The sequence below is a fragment of the Hyaena hyaena genome, unplaced genomic scaffold, assembly GCF_003009895.1.
Source record: "Hyaena hyaena isolate Hyena2069 unplaced genomic scaffold, ASM300989v1 scaffold_62, whole genome shotgun sequence".
Taxonomy (NCBI): domain Eukaryota; kingdom Metazoa; phylum Chordata; class Mammalia; order Carnivora; family Hyaenidae; genus Hyaena; species Hyaena hyaena.
Genome location: NW_024080694.1, coordinates 1,738,650 through 1,758,773, shown reverse-complemented (window position 1 = coordinate 1,758,773; position 20,124 = coordinate 1,738,650). Strand labels below are relative to the sequence as shown.

The window sequence follows — 20,124 nt, the reverse complement described above, 5'->3', positions numbered from 1 at the left end:
ACACTGCGCATGACTTCAGAGGCTGAGGCACTATCTCTAAGTCTGTCCTACTCAGACATTTTTTCTCATATGTTGCAACTGCTCAAGTGTCAAGCACCAGATGAAGTAGTTGGCTTGCCTTGAGGAGCCATATTATATGGAAGAAAAAAAAAAAAAAACCCAACCTTATCTTTTCATCACAGATTTGCACTCCACCCAGTATGAGGGTGCGCTGCACAGTGAGAGAGGCTTGTAGGGAGCAGAGAAACAGCTAGTCCCTGCCTCCCACCCCTTCCCTTTCTGCAGCCCCACTGTGCATTTCAGTTCTGTCTCCAGGGCTCTCTTCTTTCTTTCTCTCTCTTCCCCGCATGAAGTATGCTTGAATCTACATGGATCATGATATGATGCAGCTCCCATCTACCAAACATTGGAGTCACATATACACACCGAAATTTCTTAAATTTCTTTTTTTCCCCTGACCCCACAATTGCGCCAAGATCTACAAAAAAATATGAAAGTAGCATATTTCTTTCTTTTCCATTGACCATCGGAACAGAAAACTTCCGAGCCTTCATGTTGTGCAGCCAGCTGCCCAGTCTCAAATTCTGGCATTCACCTTCAGATCCAGTCTTCTTTTGAGAGGTTGTCTAGCTTCATAGTTAAGAGCATAGGCCCCGGGGGCCATACTGTCCACATCTGAGTTCGTATTCCACCAGTCACCCCCTGTGACACCTTGCACAAAATACTTAACTTCTCTGTGCCTCATTTCCACATATGTAAAATGGTGGTGATAATAGTACCTACGTCCTTAGGGTTTGTGAGGAATAAACAAGTTCATACATGTAAATGCTTAGAACTGCACCTCACATATATATAGTAAGCCATCTGTAAAGGTTAGGTATTAGTGCTAGTACTTCACCATGCCAGTGGATAAAATAACATGTCAAGATGGTAGCCAGGCCAGCGAGGATAGATTTCCCCAGCCTGCTTTCCATCAGTCCCGGGTCAGCTCTCCTTTCATGTAGTGTGGAAGGAAGAGCCCAGCATTTGTCTCCTCTTCTTCCTTCAACACTGAGGATCACTGGCCCGCGGTAGAACTGAGTGAGTGGTCAGTTCACGCCCGAGAGCCAGAGGCCAGGAAACTTCCCCTTAGAAACCCCTTCCTCCCCGACACACATGCAATGGCTGTGTTTAGAAGTCTTCCAGGAGCAGTATGAGAAGGTAGCTGAAAGTGTGCTGTGTGGTGTGATGCCTGGCACGTGATAAGGAAGACAGCCAGCCAGCCATGGCATTGTCTCTCCTCCATGATCTGTCATCAGATCGGAAGGGGATAGGAATCTTTTCTCTCTGGCCGAGCTTCTCCATCGGTCCCGTTGAGCTGCCCGTCGGAAGACCTTGGTTGACATGTTTCTTGGGCTCTTTTGTCTCTAGCAGCAGCGAAGAAGAACAAAGCCTGGGTGTTTAAATAGTTGGCCTGAGCTCCGCCTGGAGCCAGCTGGTCACACCTCATGCTGTCATGCCACCGGACATCTGCATCACCAGGCACCCTCCCTCACTCATCCCGGTGGTCTCCTGATACCGACCTCCTTCCTACAGGGAGCTGAAAAGCTGTAGACTTAGTATTGTCGGTAGAATAAACTCATCAGCTTCTTCGACTTATTTCTAGAATCCCACACAGTAGAATTATAATGGGCCCTTTGACCAAACAACAGTATAATTTACTCCCCAGAGGATGTGTCACATCTTGTTCCCCTTTAACTGCTTAAGGGTTAAAAACCATTACTGATCACCGCGGTTGGACGCCAGAGTCCTGTGAACTGGACCCAGCCCACAGATGTGTTTGGTTTGGCCCACGGACTTGTGTATACATATATCAGTCAGTTGCAACATAAAAAAATTGGGAGATTTCACATAACAATCTGCATTTCCAACTCCTGGTTATAAAAATACAAGATCTGACGGCACAGATCTTTCCTCCCCGTCCCCACTGTGTGTGGAATAGTCCGCCTGAGCCGGGGAGCAGTGCTGCCCCGGCCTCTCCACTTTGGTGTGGCCACACCTGGCCCACTTCCTGTCCTGCTTGTTTCCAGAGCACACTGCAGTTTATAAATCTCTTAGAGCCTGGTGCTATTTTCTTTTTAGTATAATCCCAAATGAAAAGCGAAAATTCTCCTTTATGCTAGATACTGCGTACCCAGGCCTTTGCTCTCTGACTTAAGAGGGAAAACCCCAAAGAAAGCATTCTTTGTGTCGTTTATTTTTTTTTTTTAAAATCACACCATTGAAAATTATCCTCACCTGATGTTTTCTCTGAGTCAGAGAAGTCTTTTTCCTTTGGCCTTTTTAATGGTGGCATTTTATGCTTTTCTGGTTTCTGCCAGTAAGACAGGCTCAACAGCAGCCCAGAGCTGAACCCTCTGGCCCTGTCCTTAGTCATCTCCTTTGGCTGCTGAGCGATTTGAGGTTATAAGCTGGATCTAGGGAAGGGAGCGAGAGGATCTGGAGGGGAAATAGATTGCACAGAGCCGAAAACTGAGTCATGGGGCCACACGACACAAAGGTACTGTGTGCAGAAGTAGTGTAAATTACTTGTACTGAGAAGCCACTTGCCTCTCTCCCTCTGAGCTGCATGGCCAGCCTCTCCCCCAGCTTCTGCAGGCCCCTCCTCCAGGCCGGCACGCCTCACTTGGTGAGATCTGCCTGGTTCTAAATCTTCCTCCTTTGTACCTTTTCTTTTTTTTCTCTTAAAATTTTTTTTAATGTTTATTTTTGAGAGTGTGGGGGAGAGGCAGAGAGAGAGAGAGGGAGGGAGACGCAGAATCCAAAGCAGGTTCTAGGCTCTGAGCTGCCATCACAGAGCCCGACGCAGGGCTCGAACCCACGAGCTGTGAGATCATGACCTGAGCCAAAGTTGGATGCTCAACCAACGCAGTCATCCAGGTGCCCCTCTTTTTGTATTCTGAAAGTGGAAGGGGGAGGTCATCTCTCTTTACCAGCTGCCGGCCACCTGAGGGCAGTTGGAGCACTATAGCCCGAGGCCGTGTGCAGCAGTCCAGGAAAGAATGGGACCGTGACAGTGGAAAGTGTAGTTAGCGCTGTGCAGAGCTCATCGTCAGCTCCCAGAACTGCAGCAAGCACTCGGGGGCTTTGGGGAGACAGGCATCTATGAATAATAGTCATTCAGTTCATCATCATAGTTTTCGGTTTACTGTAGAGCTGTTCCGTCCCTTTGTTCAGATTCCCATGACTCTGGTTTCACATGAGGTCGTGGGCTCCTCCATCACAAAGCTTTTAGTGGCTCTGGCAGGTCTGAAATTTCAGAGTATTGAGCAAAGTCCTCTGCTGAGCCAGAACATGATCTAATAAGACTGAGCTGTCAAAACACAGAGCACCCGGCCTTGGTTACCAGGTTAAGAAGGATCACGTAAAGCTCTTGTTGAGAGGACCTCAGAAAGGTAATAGAGCTGGTTTCTTTGTCATTTTTCCTGTGAGTGGGGAGGACACCGGCCTGTTCAAGCAAGGCGCTAATGCGGAGTGAGGTGTGGTTAAACAGAGACAGTAGATGCTGTCGTTCTTTTGGGAAACTCCAATCAGAAAACTTAAAACATTTGGCGAGGGTCCCGAAGGGTCCTTAGGGGAAACCAGCTCCAAAATGCCAAAATAGAGAAGATACTTCATCAGTTAATAACTCAGATGAGCTGGTACTAGCCCCCCAGCTGTGAGATTTGGGGCAAGTTATTTAACCTTCCTGCTCCTCGTTTTTTGGGTTTTTTTTAGCCCTAAAATGGGAACTGAACGTTATAGAACTGTCACGGGGATGAAAAGAGATAATGCCTGGAGAATTCTGGGAGCAATACCTAGCATGTGCTAGCAGCTGCTATCAGGTTAGATAGAAATACATAAACACTTGTTAACTGGGTATTCAATAGGGTTTTCAAAAATCAACCAATGTCATAGATAGTTTTATTTGTAAGTTTTCCATAATGGCATTTCAATCCCCAGGCACTTTAAGCCACTTTCCTCGGTCTTCAGTGTGCCGACCGGTATCTCATTACCTTTCCAGGGATCTTTGCTCTCTAAGCTTCTAATGAATAAATGCTTGAGACCCAATCTACTTGAAGGTTTAGGCCGATTCCAGGGTGAGTCACTGAGATCTATTTCAGCCTTCTGGATCTTTTGTTGTTTTCTATTCATTTTCTGAAGATGATGGTTTTGGCATCATACCTACTGCTGAATTACAATGTAACAATTGATGAGATATGTTTATGAAATGCCTTGTGTTTGTAATCACTTATAATAAAGCATTAACAAAGACTGTAGTTTATTGATGGATTTATATAGAATGCAAGGGGGAAATCCCAGGGCTCATGGTGATCTCATTGTTAATGTTACATAATTCCTACAACTGAAACCTAATTGACTGTATCACATAAATTGGGGGTCAGAGTCCCATCCTGGTCGCTCCTACCTCCAAACTGTCTTCTTTTTGCAAATGGGGGGAGTATTTTGTTCTGGGGGTCTATTGCCTTTACCCACCTGCCATGAACTTGATCCACGTACCCACAGCTAGAAGCAGAAGCAGACCACTCCTCTCCTCCACCAAATAATAGAAACTGCACAGAAAAGTACTCTCTTCGATTCTTGGATGGAATTAGACACCAAATAAGAATTCCCTTTAGCTAAGTTCTTTGCTTCATTTAAAATCTAGGATCTTTATAGAAGTCTTGGGGGGGGAGGGGGCGGGATAGTTCACAAATTGTTTCTTTTTTTCCTGTAAAATCTCCAAAGAAGGGGAGTCTTATTTCACCTTGGACTATCAGAAACATGGACAATAGAAATAGTTCATTTGCTCTAACATAGTTTATGATGTCACTAGGAATTCTTGATAAAATTGTCAGCATGAGTATGCCATTCAGTTAATAAGCCATGCTTTATTCGTGGTACGTTGTGCAATACGTCGGCATTTCCCCTTTCTTTCCTGTAAATTGTAACTTTTCTGATGATTAGCATTTAAAGTCTTTTCCTGATTAAGGAATTGTCAGCTGAAATCATCAGGGATTTCCCCATAGCGATTTTGAAAGAAATCTGAAGAATGTAATGTGTTGCTTGGAAATTAAGAAATTTGGAATAGTTTGTGTGAATCTAAATGGTGAAATCGAATCAAGAAATGATTGTTTTTCTTGAAAAAAAAGATGATAGAGTCCCAGAGGGAACAGTGCAAACGTTAGAAATAAAGGCTGAGACATTTAATAAATTTGAAATGTCTCCGTTCTGTGCTTTTCAGAAGATGTATCTGTTATATTTTAGGAGCTATACTGAAATAGAAACAGTAAAATAAAACTTCAGATGCTTGGAAAGTTTTTTTTTTTCTTGATTTAATAGAAACGTTTTTGTTTTGTTTTAAAGAATTGGATTTTGTTTTAAAGCAAGGATTCACACTTGAAATCATGTTGCGTTCACAGTGCCACCAGGATGAGGATGGTGGACCAGGGCGGTAGAATGTAAAAGGCAAGAGAGATCTAGTTTAGAAGTGAGGGTTATGTAACGAGCTCTCTGCCCAGTGGCAGGTTGGGGGAGGGCCAGTAAGAGACAGCTGGTTGATGTGGCAGATTGGGGTGTACCGTTTGAGACGAGTGGTCAGGGGAGGCCTCTCAGAGGAAGCAGCCTTTGAGCTGAACCAGAAGGAACCAGCAGGGAAGAGCTCACATGCACAGGAAAGGAGACCACATGTGCAAAGGCCCTGGGGCTGGAATGAATCGCTGTTCAGGAAACTTGAGCCGGCAGATGTAGCTGGAGCATAAGACAAGAGTGGCAGGTGGGATAGGATCCTAAAGGTAGGAGAGGCAGCTCCAATAAAAGCCCATGACAGGGAGACAAAAATTAGCAGTTGGGTGAGTTTTATGAAAGCTTACTGCCGTGTTCCAGAATTCTCCCGACTCTAAAAATGGCATGTGAAAAACACTTTGAAGAAATAGTTAGGGCCTGTATGCCACGCTGGACCAGCTGCAGGCTCTGGCTTTGTGTTTGATGACAGACAGGCCATACTCAGTGGTAAAGAGCAGGACCCCACAGGTTTCCAGCTAACACCTTTTTTGTCGTCAGCTTGCACATAAACTAAGGAGACTGAGACAAATGCTCAAAGTCGGTTCTCCCGTGACCACTCTCCTCCCTGGACCCTCAACCCCAGCATCGTCATATTCTTATGCCCATTTTCCTTCGTGGACGGTGGGACGCTGTTAGCAAGTCCAGTAACAACGGAGAGGAAGAAAACCCACAGTTTTCCTTTCCTTCTCTCAACAGGTAAGAGGATTGGCTTTGCAGGACAAAATGAAAAATCTAAGGGAGACCCAGTGCTAGACCCGGGGTGCAGTCTACCAGCTGTTACAGGAAATGTTGGCGGAAAGCTGCTGATGCTTTCCTACTGTTGTACTGCCTCCGGGGCAGCCATGTGGGACCAGCTTCACGCCGTACAGCGTTTCCAGGATGGCTGTTTGCAGTCATAGGAAGTGAAAAAGACCGGCATAGGGTGTTCAAAGGCATGACATATTCAAGCACTGGGAATCCCGGGCAGCTGCATGGCTCAGTCGGTTAAGCATCTGCCTCTTGGCTTCAGCTCAGGTCATGGTCTCACGGTCTCTGAGGTCGAGCCTGTGTCAGGCTCCGCTCTCACAGTGTGGAGCCTGCTTGGTATTCTCTCTTTGCCCCTCCCCTGCTTGCGTGCTCTCTCTTGCTCGCTCGCTCTCTCTCTCTCAAAAAAAAAAGTTAATAAAAAGGACTGGTAATCAGGGTAGCAAACACGCAGAGATTTGAGTTACATGGATGTAGAAGGTGATGGGTTTGAAATAATTCAGCAACCAGAAGCAAGGTCTTTAATGCCCAAGTGGATATCAAAACAGCAGGCTAATTCCTCCCTGCCACTGAAAAGCTTATACAGACGCCATAAATCAGTAATGGGCTTTCCTCCGTTTGCAGTTTCCTTACAAGGAGCTTTGCATTTGTCAACACTCAGCCCCTCCCTGATGATAACCAGACCCAGGTGGTGGTTGTCTGCCAGTTATCTATTTCACATCTCCGGGAGCCGGGCTGTGATCTGGCCGTAGTCAGTGCTGTGTAGCGACCTCTAGGCCTCCATTCATGCTGTCGAGTTCATTCATCTTGCACCGTCCCTGAACGGCGTACCCACTGTTAGTGATACCGCAATTAAGTAAGACGCGAGGTGGGGTCCAGATGGGGACACGGGGAGAGAGTGAGACATACTGTAACAGCAGAAGTGTGAGGGCAGAGGGAGAGGTACTGATTCAAGAGGGGGGATCAAGGAGGCCCTCAAAGGAGTAACTAGCCTCGCACTGATGGGACAGTGTAAAGGAAGATGTAATTAGGCACAGACAATCACATGAGCCAGGGCACACGCAGAAGAATGACTATGCATGGCTTTTCTCATGAGACTTTTCTCATGTGACTAAACCTTCTTTTTCCTTTTTGTGTGTGGTGTGTGTGTGCGTGTGTGTGTGTGTGCGCGTGCGCACTCATGCACTGGGAACACATGGAAGGGGAGTTATAAGGATCGGTAGGGACAAGTGGAATAGAGCAGAGAACGTGAGCCTCCATGAACTGAAACAGTAATATATGAGCTTTCAGATCAGAAATACCAGGACAGCTGTCAGGCAGTTCCATGACCTCAGAGCTCCAGGTTTCCACATTGATGCCCTGGGAAAGCTGTGTGAGTTGCTCTGAGGATGCAGTGAGGTGCACTGTATTATAGACAGGGGCTGGACTTGGAGTTGGCTAGAGCTGTGTTCACATCGCTCTGCCAGAGTGATTTTGCATGTCTCTGAATCTCAGTTTTCTTACAAAATGGGAATAGTACTTTCCTGCTCGTTTGTGAGGATTCATTGAGCTCATTCATGAAACGTGCTTATTAGGACAGTGCTGGGTACATGATAAGCAACAAGTGTTAGCTCTTCTCCTCCATCTTTACATATCATAGACTCTTGTTGAAGATTAGTTCCTTCCCCCTAAAGAAATATGACACTTTGCAATTACAAGTCCCTCTTTAATTTATTCACTGACTGCCGAGAGAACCTAAGAGAAAACAGGACCATTTTTAACAGTTCTATTCACCGTGGAGGGATCTTCCATTCAGCTCTCACTGCATCCATTTTCCTTTTCTGGACAGTAGCCTCGTGTTGTCAAATGTCAGATGATGACAAATGTCATCCCCAGGCAAGCAGATGAATAATGTACCCTCCTCTTGAATTCTGACTCCTAATTTGAGGTAGTTTTTACACAGTTTTCCTGCCTTCAGCAGCACATGCTAAAGCTCAGTACAACTCAGCTTGTCGTCCAACTGTATATATGTCTAAGCCCCATATTGTGGGGAGCATGTGGCCCAAGGCTCTACACTCAAGTGACTAACTGCCCTGCTGAGAAAATAAAACCTAGGCAACAATATGAAGAAAGTATATGACAAGGTGCAAAGTCTATTCTAAGTGTGTTTATGACACTGGCAGTAAGTACATTGCTCATCCAGGGGAGAGGGAATTTGCTGGAGTTTTCAGGGGAGGCTCCAGGTTTTAGGAACCAGCTTATAGCCAACCAGCGTTCTTAGAACAACCTTTGCTTTTGATTTCATATCTTCCCTCCACCTCCCCAGCAACCTTTGAGTCCATTCTGGGAAAAGGAAGACCTTGCTATAAAGCCAGTGGTTCCCCAAAGTTTCTTTTTTTTTATGCCTCTGCTTTCCTTCATGCTTTGAAGCTCTTTCTTACCAAACTGCATTTACAAGTAATAATTTATATCTTCCATGTTTTATGACTCCAAGAAAGTTGCCCATTAGAGATCTTGATCAGCATAAATTACATGAACCCAATGTAGCAACACTGCTACCGAATTTCATTTTATAGGAATAAAAAGAAACTACATAGTCTCACTTCTTAATTCTGAATCTGAGATATAAACTCTTATTACTGTCATGTATGTATGTGCACCCTGAAAACATGAAAAACCCAAAAGTCACAGAGGAAAAGGTTGATAACTTAGACTACGTAAAAAAATGTAAAAATTATTCATGGCAACAGCAACGATAAAAACACCACCCTGAGGAAAGTCAGAACTCAACCATCAGCTGAGGGAGTGAGAGGAATTGTAATGCGTATGAGAGAGAGTTAATCTCCCACGAAAATTCTTAGGCAGTAGGAAAATGAAAACCAATTTTTGAAAAATTTAAAGGATGTAAATAAGCAGTTCCAGAAAAAAAAAAACAAAGAACAGTGCCCGTCACCAATAAGCATGTAACAGGATGTTTAATCTTACAAGAGAAATGAAAATAAAATACCTTTTCACCTATCAAAATGGTGAAGATGTATACATTTGATGATACTTAGTGTTATAGAATATATGGGGAAGTAGGCATTCTCAAAAACTGTTAGTAGAAGTGTTATTGATTGGTAAAAACCTTTTTGGAGGACAGTTTGGCAAAATCATTTATGTTTAAAATGCACCTATCCTTCAATCTAACAATGGCACCTTAAATAATTTATTCAACAGAATAGATCCACATATTGACCAGAGGTATATATGCAGTGACATTTACTGCAGCATCTATTATGTCAGCCAGAAACTAGAAACAAGACTTTAGCTTCTGATGAAGATGAAGTAAGAGGGACCACATTTAACCTCCACCTGAAACCTTTGAAAAAAAAAAAAAAGAAAGAAATGGTAGTACTCAGAACATTGGACATCACGCATCAGAAGGCAATGGTCGCTGAAGACAGAAAACAAAACAAACCCAATGGGTGCACTAGCCTACTGCCTGGTAAGCCCTGGGCCACAGTAGTGGGAGGTGGAATGTAGGCAGTGGTCTCCCTGCTTATGATCCCCCTGACTGGAAGAGATGTAGCTGGGAGTCTGAGGAGGCCAGGAGGTCTAGGTTAAAATAGAGAGCTGCAGTGAGTCAGAAATCTGGAGAGCTGAGTTTTCCCTGGAGTATTGAATTGAGTACAAGGGACTCATGCATATAAGGAAACGACCCAAGGCCAGAGAAAGAACAATGTAAAGGATTAGAGAGAACAGTGCCTGAAGTTCACAGAGGGGTGGAAATGGTGTCCTCAACAGCCAGAAAGGAAAAAATTTTATAATTAAGGGGTATTCATTACTAAGTCTTGCCTCAGTGGTGGAGAAAAATTAATCACAGATTAAACATAGCTCTGGTCACCCTGAACAGATCTTAAAAGCAGGACATGAAAAGATCAAACTGTTTCCAATTAATTCAACTGCATCCCAGAGCAAAACTCAAGAATGTTTATAAGAAGACAAAAATAAACATCACCCCACAATGCCTGGCATCCAATCAAAAATTACCAGGCAAGCATAGTAGCAGGAAAATTCAAGCCATAATGAGGGGGGAAAGAATCAATCCATTTGAAACTGAACTGAACAGATATAAAAATAAGTAAGCAAGATCATTAAAAGAATTGTTATGACTGCATTTCATATTTCAGAAAGCTAGAGGAAAGACTGCCCATGTTAAGACATGGAAGATGTATTTATTTAAAGACCTAAATTTAAAAGATGCAGCCTGTAGTGGCTGAGATTTAAAGGAAAAGAAAAAACGCTGTATGGGATTAGCAAGAGCATAGACACTGCAGAAGAAAAGACTAATGAACTGGATGGCATCGGAATAAAAAACTATCCACAATGAAGCACAAGGGGGAAAAAAAGATTTAAAAAGAAACAAGGCACTAGTGACATGGGACAGTCTCAAGGGGTCAAATATATGTGTCACTGAAGTTTCCAAAGAAGAAAAGAGAAAGGGGAAGACTGTGAAAATATTTAAAGAAATAATGGCTGGAAAGATCCCAAATTTGATGATGCCTATGAACCCATAGATCCAAATTCAGCAAACCCAAAGCACAAGAACTAAGAGGGAAATGACACCAAGGCCTATTGTAATCAAATTAAATCAAATTTAATCTAATTTAATTTAATCAATTTAATCAAATTAAAACGATTGATAAGATAAAAATCTTAAAAGCAACTGGAAGAGAAAAAGACATGTTACATGCAAAGTAAAATATATATATAAAGATGACAGACGTTTTTCATAAAAAAAAATAATGCAAACTGGAAAACAGTGGAACAAAATCATTAAAGTACTGAAAGGGGAAAAAACTACCAATCCAGAATTTTATTCCCAGGAAATATGTTTTTTTTCTTTTAAGATGAGATAGAGTTTTTCAGACCTTTAAAATGTGAAAGAACTCACCACCTACAAACCTGTGTTAAAGAAATGTGAAAGGAAATTCTTCAAGGAGAAAGAAAATGTGTAGCTGGGTCTACACAAAGAAATTAGAGCGCTATAAGTGATCAACTAATATATGTATATATGAGGGGGTTTTTTTCTAATTATTTCAATCTCTTTAGATGATTGTTGACTTTTTAAAGCAGAAATAATAACAAACTTTATATTATATGTAGAAGTAAAATATATGACGGCACAGAGGCCAGGAGGGGAGAAGTGGAACTATATTGTTCTAAATCTTTTATACATGAAGTAGTATGTTGTCAGTTGAAAGTAAACTGTGAGAAGTCACATATGCATTGTGATCTAAAGTAATCACTAAAATACCACAACAAAAGATTATAGCTAATAAGCCTGCAAAGAATGGAATTGTAACAAATACTCAGTTAATCCATAAGTTACCAGGCAAAAGAGAAAACAAAGAAGAAAGAACAGATTGGACAGGAGCGCCTGGGTGGCTCAGTTGGTTAAGCTTCCAACTTCGGCTCAGGTTGTGATCTCACAGTTTGCGGGTTCAAGTCCCACGTCAGGCTCTGTGATGACAGCTCAGAGCCTAGACCCTGCTTCAGATTCTGTGTCTCCCCCTCTCTCTCGTATTCTCTCTCTCAATAAACATTTAAAAAATTTCTAGATAATAACTAAATATAAAGACACAAAGAGACTAAAAGTAAAAGAATGGGATCACATGCTGACATTAATCAAAAGAAAGCTGAAGTGTCTATGTTAATCAAAATTTCAGAGCAAAGAATATTACCAGGAATAAAGAGAGTAATTTTATCATAATAAAGAGATCAGTTCATTCAGAGGATATACATTGATATACCTCAGAGCAAGCTTCAAAACTCATGAGACAAAAACTAATAGAACTGCAAGGAAAAAAATCCCTAATTACAGAAATTTCAACAACTGATAGGCACGTATGCAGAAAATCAGGATATAGAAAACTTAATCAAAACTACTCCCGTCTTCACCTAATGGACATTTGTAGAATTGTCTAAGAATAGCAGAATGTTCATTCATTTCAAGTACATTTGCGGCATTTACTAAAAGAGACCACTTTCTGGGCAATAAAACATTTCTCAGTAAATTTAGAGGATTCAAATAATATTAAGCATGTTCTGACTGCAATGTTCTGACTTCGATCAGCAGTTAGTAACAAAGGCTCCTGCGTGGCTCAGTCGGTTAAGTGTCCTACTCTTGTTCTGGCTCGGATCATGATCTCATGGTCCTGAGATGGAGCCCTATTTGGGCTCTGCACTGAGTGTGGACCCTGCTTGGCATTCTCTCTCTGCCCCTCCCCTCTCCTGCTTGTGTGCTTGCTCGCTCTCGCGCGTGCGCTCTCTCTCTCTCAAAATAAATAAGTAAACATTTAAAAAGAAGAAGTTAATAACAAAAAGATAGCTGAAAATTTTCTAAATATTTGGAGACTAAATTCTTCTAAATAACCTGTGGTCAAAGAGAGATCAAAGGGGAAATTTAAAAATATTTTGAGAACTTAAATGAAAATGAAAACACAACACATCAAAATGTATGAAGCGCAGCTAAAGCCAAATGTAAAGAGAAATTTATAGCATTAAACACCTGCCCCTGTTAGAAAAGGAGGAAGTCTCAAGTCAATCACTGCAATTTCCCAGCTAAAAACTGGAAACAGAAGAGCAAATGAAATCTAGAGTAAAGAGATGAAAGGAGAAGTAAAAATCAGATTGGAAATTAGTCAAATAGAAATGAGAAAATCTATAGAAAAGGTCAGAAAATGCTAAAAGCAGGTTGTTTGAGAAGATCAATACCATTGATAAGCCTTTAGCCAGACTGAGAAGAAAAAAAAACAAACAAACAAAAAGAAAGATTACACTAATTACCAGTATCTGGAATGAGAGAAGTTACATCAGTATAGGTACTATACCGATTAAAAGGATCATAAATTAATACTATGACAACTTCATGCCAGTAAATCCAACAGCATAGATGAAGTGAACAGAAGTTACCAGGCCAAAGAGAAAGAAAGAAAGAAAGAAAGAAAGAACAGATTGGACAGGAGCGCCTGGGTGGCTCAGTTGGTTAAGTTTCCAACTTCGGCTCAGGTTGTGATCTCGCAATTTGCAGGTTCTAGGCCCACATCGGGCTCTGTGATGACAGCTCTCAATTGGAAAGAAAGTAGTAAAGCTGTCTTTATTCACAGAGGACATAACCATCTGTGCAAAAAAAACAAAAAAATTTTCAAGAGAACTTACAAAATGTGCTACCAGAACTAATAAATGAGTGTAGCAAATTTGCAGGATACAAAATCAATAAAAATTTTATTTTCATACTACCAACTATGAGAAATTGAACATTTTAAATACCGTTTGTAATATCAAAAATACTGAAATACCTATGAATGTATCTAACAAAAGATGTGCAAAAAGTGGACATGAAACACTACAAAATACTTCTGAGAGAGAAATCAAAGAAGACCTAAATATATGGAAAGCTAAGCCATGTTAATGAGGTGGACTACTTGATAAAATGGTATTTCTCACCAAATTTATCTGTTGATTCCAGCGACCCCAATCAAAATCCCAACAGATTGGGTTTGTTTTCTTTAATGTGGCTATTGACAAGCTTATTCTGCAATTCATATGGAAATACAAAGGACCGGATCGCAGCCCAGAGAACTTTGAAGAAGAACAAAGTTAGAGAACAGCTCTACCTGAGTTCAAGACTTAGGAAGCTCTAGTAAGCAAGCCAGTATAGTAAGATAGACACAGTTAAACAGGTTAATGGAACAGGAAAGAGCCCAGAAATAGATTCTTACATAGTCAGCCAATTAATTTTCCACAAATGTGCACAAAAGACAGTTCTGTGCTTCTCCACAAACATGGGAAAACAATTCAGTGGAGAATAGTTTTTCAATAATTGGTCCTGTAGTGATTGGCTATCCGTATATTTAAAAAAAATAAACTTTGATCTGTATTTCACTCCTTATATAAAAATTAACTCAAAATGGGTCATGGATTGAACTGTAAAACCTAAAACCATGGAGAAGTCCTGGAAGAAAACAGGAGACACTGTGACATTAGTTTAGGCAAAGATTTCTTAGATACAGCACAAAGAGGTGCAAGTGGGCGGCTCAGTCGGTTAAATGTCCAGTTTTGGCTCTGGTCATGATCAAACTCATGGTTTGTGAGTTTGAGCCCCACATCAGGCTTGCTGCTGTCAGCGGACAGCCCACTTTGGATCCTCTGTCCACTCTCTTTGCCCCTCTTCTGTTCTCTCTCTCTCTGTCTCTCTCTCTGTCTCTCCATCTGAAAATAAACTTAAAACATCTATACAGCACAAAGAAACAATCCATTGAAAAAAATATTAGACTTATCAGAATTAAGAACTTAACATTTAAAAAATTTTTTTAATCTTTATTTTTAAGAGACAGTGTGAGTGTGTGTGTGTGGCGGGGGGGGGGGGGCGGGTGGAGGGGAGGACAGAGGATCCAAAGACGGCTCTGTGTTCACAGCAGAAGGCCAGATGCAGGGGTCAAACTCACAAACTGTGAGATCATGACCTGAGCTGAAATCAAATGCTTAACCGACTGAAACACCCGGGTGCCCGAACTTATGCTCTCTAAAAGATACTCAGCAGAATGCAAAGACCAATGATAGACTGGGATATGTTATTTGCAGATCACAAATCTAATAAAATACTTGTATCCAGAATGTATAAAGAACTCTTATAGTTTAATAATAAGAAAATAATCCAGTAAAAAAAGAAAAAAAGATCATGAAAAGATACCAAAATGGACAAAAACATATTGAAGCCAACAGATACTTTAAAGAAAATATTATGGTCTGGGGCACTTGAATGGCTCAATGGGCTAAGTGTCTGACTTCGGCTCCGGTCATGATCTCACAGTTAGTGGGTTCAAGCCCTATGTCAGGCTCTGTGTTGAAAGCTCAGAGCCTGGAGCCTGCTTGCAATTCTGTGTCTCCCTCTCTCTCTGCCCCTCCCCCACTTGTGCTCTTCCTCTCCCTGTCTCTCAAAAATGAACAAATGTTTAAAAAATTTTAAATAAAAAAATAAACAGGTGACAAGCACAGGCAAAGATTCTCAACCTCTTTAGTCACTAAGGAAATGCAGATTAAAACCATAATGAGATCACATAATACACACCTATTAGAATGGCTAAAATTCAAAACAAAACTGACTGACTATAGCAAGTGGTGGCAGGGATATGGAATAACTCATTCTCTTTCACAGCTCTTGGGAATGTAACAGGATACAACTTCAGAAAGCCAGTTCAACACGTTCTTTAAAGATTAAAAATATATTAGGGCGCCTGGGTGGCTCAGTGGGTTAAGCTTCCAACTCTTGATTTCAGCTCAGATCATGATCTTATCTCAATGTTGTGAGATCAAGCCTGACATCAGGCTCTGAGCTGGGCGTACCGGTCTTGGAACCTGCTTAAGATTCTCTCTCTCCCTCTCTCTCTCAAAAAAATAAATAAAAATAAACATATAGTTACCACACGACTCATCCACCCCATTCCCAAGTGTTACACAAAAGCATTGGAAGCATATGTCCCTACAAAAACTCTGCACAATGGTCATAGCAGCTTTATTTATTTATAATCGTTCAAAGCTGGAAACAATTCAGATGTCCATCAACTGATGAATATAAACGCTCTATCTGTAGAATGCCATACTACTTAGGAAAAGCAGGAACAAAACTTTATACCTGCAGCAAGGAGACAGACAAAAAAAGAATACATAAGATTTGAATCTTTATCTAAAATTCTTTACCTGCACATTGACCTCAAGTGGCAGAAAACTGATCAGTTGTGGCCTGGGGGAGGGGCAGGGGAGCAGTAAAGTGTGGAAGGATTACCTGGGGCACCAGGAAGCTTTTGGGATGATTGATAGGCTCACTATGTTAATTGTGGTGATGGTCTCCTGGATGCATACAGGATCAAGCTAATCAGATTGTGCACTTGAAATGTTAGTTTATTACAGGTCGGTTACACCTCGGTGAAATAGGTGGTCAGAAAGCTACTTACGTGTTCATTAATTAAATGAATTCTGGATGCCTATAAAACAGATTAAGAAGCTATTTTTTTTTTAAATGAAGTCAATCTGTATGTGCCAATATGAGATGATCCCCCCAGATAGATTATTAGATCTAAAAAGCAAGGTGCAAGACAATATATATGAACATGTGATCTCTTTTTTGGGTAAAAAAATAGGCATTATATATATGTATGTGTCTACATATAATGTTTATATATAGTATATATATACAAATACATACATATATATGTATATACATATATGTATGTATGTGTGTATATAGTGTTTGTATGTGTATGTAAAGATTTCTTGAAGCATATACAAAAACTTAACAGTAATTTCTGAGGATTGGAATTGTGGGTTTGTGGCAAGGGAGCAAGGCTTTTACTTCTTGTTTTTCACTTCTTTTGAAATTTTTTTAACCATATGTATGCACAGTTCTTTTTTTTTTTTTTAAATTTAAAAAGAATACCCTTGTTTAAAAAGATAGAGAGGGGCGCTTCGGTGCCTCAGTCAGTTGAGCATCCAACTCTTAATTTCAGCTCAGGTCATGATCCCAGGATCATGGGATTGAGCCCCATGTCAGGCTCTGTGCTGAGCGTGAACCTGCTTAGGATTCTCTCTCTCTGTCTCTCTGCCCCTCACCCCCACTTGCATGCTCTCTCTCTCTAAAATTAATTGATTGATTGATTGATTAATTAAATTTTTAAAAGATACAACGAGAAAGAAAGATAAGGAAAGAAAAAAGCAAAAGTTGGGAATTGTCAGTTGAAACATAATTGCCTATTGAAAGATAGAATTGAAATACAATCTGGTTTGTCCTTCATTCTTTTGAATCATTATAGAATGTCATCTTTTGGGGAGATTTTCAAGATTCTTCTGGGTTGAGAAATTGAATTTAGGGGTTTGTCCCAAATAACTGAAGTATTTTATGCCTCACTTCTTGATCAGAGTGAACTAAGAGAGGATTATTTTTCAAACGGCCTTCTACACTGAGATAAAAATTAAAGTTCTCAGTAGTATGTCAGAGCTGCCACCACATTACAAGAGAGCAAGCGCAGAACGAAGGAGGTTAGAAGTATCTTTCATGTAAGTATTGGGCACAGCATGTAAGGAAATAAAAGGCACTGAAAGTAAGATTTCTTTGGGTAGATTGTAGGCTTGAGCATGTGACCCTTAGGACCCCATTTCTCCAGTATGGTGTGAGCAAACCACAAAAGAGAAGGATGTAATTGTTGAAGGATTTAAAGGCAAGACCGATTAGGTAACTAATTACCATAGGGATTATCGTGAAATTGGTTTACAAAGATTCTCAGTACCTCTGAGTGGGTCTCAGTGTGCTGATGAATAGATAATCTGGAACTCCCTTTGACTCTTTGGAGATTAGTATGCATTAAAGAGCTCCTCCTCAATAAAAGATTGCCAGACTCAAGACATAGTTGGAGGTGAACTTCTCTGGCACAAAGAAAAACATTTCTTAAGCCTGTTTGCTTTAGGCAGACTGATTTTAAGGAAATAGCACCAGCCAGTTTTCCAGGTTGGCCAGTGACTTTCAAGAGTCAGACTTCACCCCGAGACTCTTCGTTTGCCCTTTTCTACAAATTCTTCGGATCATATTTTTAGTTCCCACTTGGAAATTGACTGTCAGATTCATGTCTGCAAGTAGCATCTCCTAAACCCGGTTGTAGGGACTTTCAGGATGTCTTTAGAAGAGATGCCCCAATTATTTACAAGATTGTGCATTAGTGCAAGGTAAAGCGGAGCTAAATATGTCCCTGTTTAAGGATCAGTTTCCATGCCTGTCGCACCAGCTTCTAGTGAAAAGAGGTGCGTGTAAAAGCATGAGGGGAGCTATGGAACGTGTAAGTGACCGAGCTTCTTGAGGCCCGGGCGGGACTGGGTTTGGTGCCAGCCCAAGGAGTATTACAGTGCACATCTTCAGTGGAGAAAACCTGTACACTGAGCCCTGCTCGTTTGGGAACTTGATTCGCTGCCAAGCCAGAGGTTGGTGATGAGTAGTTCTCTTGTGAGAGCCCAGCTCAGCGATTTTCAAAATGTGGTCTTGAGGAGCCTCCGCATGATTCAGAGGCTGGTGCACAAAATCGCAACCTTCGCTGTTTGGTTTCTAGCATGAATCAGGGATGAGGATGTCCATCCCTGGTGTTTCATCAGAAACAGTTTCAGCCTTTCCATTCATTCCAGCCAGCTGGCTCTCCGTTTTCTGGTGTTTTGCTTTTCTCTTTTCAGTGGCAGGGCGTTAGGATGTTAGCATGTTAGAGCTGGAAGTCATACCCCAGGCCCTCTGGCCCCCGCCCTCTCACAGACGAGGGAGTTTCTGCTTGCTGCCTCAGTGGGACCCGGAGCCCTCTCTCCTGACCCATGCTCTGTGCCTGCTCTCCCGCCCACGCCGCACCTCTCCCCTCGAACAGCCCGCAGACCGGAGACACGTGAGGAGCACGGCGCACACCCACCCACACTGGGCGGCGAGTTTAGATCCGAAGAACACCACTCTTGAATCCCAATGTAGCAACACCAGGGGGCCCTCCTCCCTCGGTGACACCCCCACTCTGGGAAACCTACCCTTTCGTTGTAGGCAGTGAAGCTGTTCTTGGACTTGCTTGAGAACCTGATGGGCCCTCCCGTCACGCCCCCTGGGTCCTTCAGTCTGGGGGCAGCAACGGCTTCGCTGCAGGAGCCTCCATCCACGGCAGGGCTGGCCAGTGTCAGCTTGGCTCTTCCTTCAAAGCCACCACAAAACCTTTGAATTGCCCATTTTTTAAAATATATCCTGTTTCCTTTCTTTTTACTTAATAAGAACATTTCCTTTTGAACAGATATTGTGCTTTGCTTCCATTTGGGGTTAGGTGTTCATGTCGATTTCTATGCCGAGCCACCTTTGATTACAGACAGCCTCACTGCCAGAGAGGGTCATACTCTCCAGCAGCATCTTTGACATGCCTGGGGACAGCCACAACTCTGGGAGTTTGGAAGCCGTTCTTTATCTTGTGGTCCCTTTCACAGTATAGAGGGGTAATGGGTATGGTCTCTGGCACCATATCTATTAGCTCTGTGACTTTGGGTAAACTTCCCTCTCTGTGCCTCAGGCTCCTTGTCTGTGAAATGGGTGTAATATTTGTAACCTGCCTCATAGAGTTGTAGACACATTGTGTGACACATTGTGAATTGGGTTAATTTACACTGAGTGTTCCGTTAGCACAAGGCCTGGAAACAGTGAGCACTTGGTAAAGCAATGGGAAGCAGCAGTGGTCCGCATGCCGGTGATTCTAGTAAGAGTGGTTGTTACTGTTTCTGTCATTCCGTCTCTCCCTGGGCCCGTCCCAGAGAACCACCACCACCGAGAACTGGGCCCCTGAGGTTGGGGGTTAGAACCAGAAGTGGGGGAGGGGCGATGGCTTAGGAGGGGGAAGCAAGGGGCAGCTTTAAGTACTCAGGGCATGTACACTTCAGAGCGCTGGAAAAAAAGCCACTCTGTCTGGAGAGGGGGAAACAGCTAGCTCTTGTGGAAGGAGGTGCGGAGATCCGCTCCACAGCCCTTTCAGTCATCTCAAACCTCAGGGAGGAAGGTGAGCCTCAGAGAAGCACAGATCCGCCCTCAAGTTTTGAGGATTTCATGGACTACACAGTACACTTGCACCCAAAAGACTCTAGATTCAGTGCCACAGCTTGTGATTCGTTATCTTAAGCCTTGAGTGCATAGCTGGTGCTAAAGAAAACCGAATTCAGATCTAGCCCTTTAGACCTGCCCATCCCAACAAGAAAGGGCAGCTGACATGGGAACCTTTGGGTCTC

At 42.3% G+C, this 20,124-nt stretch overlaps 1 protein-coding gene across 2 annotated transcripts in view; it reads left to right on the top strand.

Annotated features, from left to right (window-relative positions):
• NSMCE2 (NSE2 (MMS21) homolog, SMC5-SMC6 complex SUMO ligase) overlaps positions 1 to 20,124 on the top strand; it is a 218,808-nt gene that overhangs the window by 165,238 nt on the left and 33,446 nt on the right. The window lies entirely within an intron of this gene.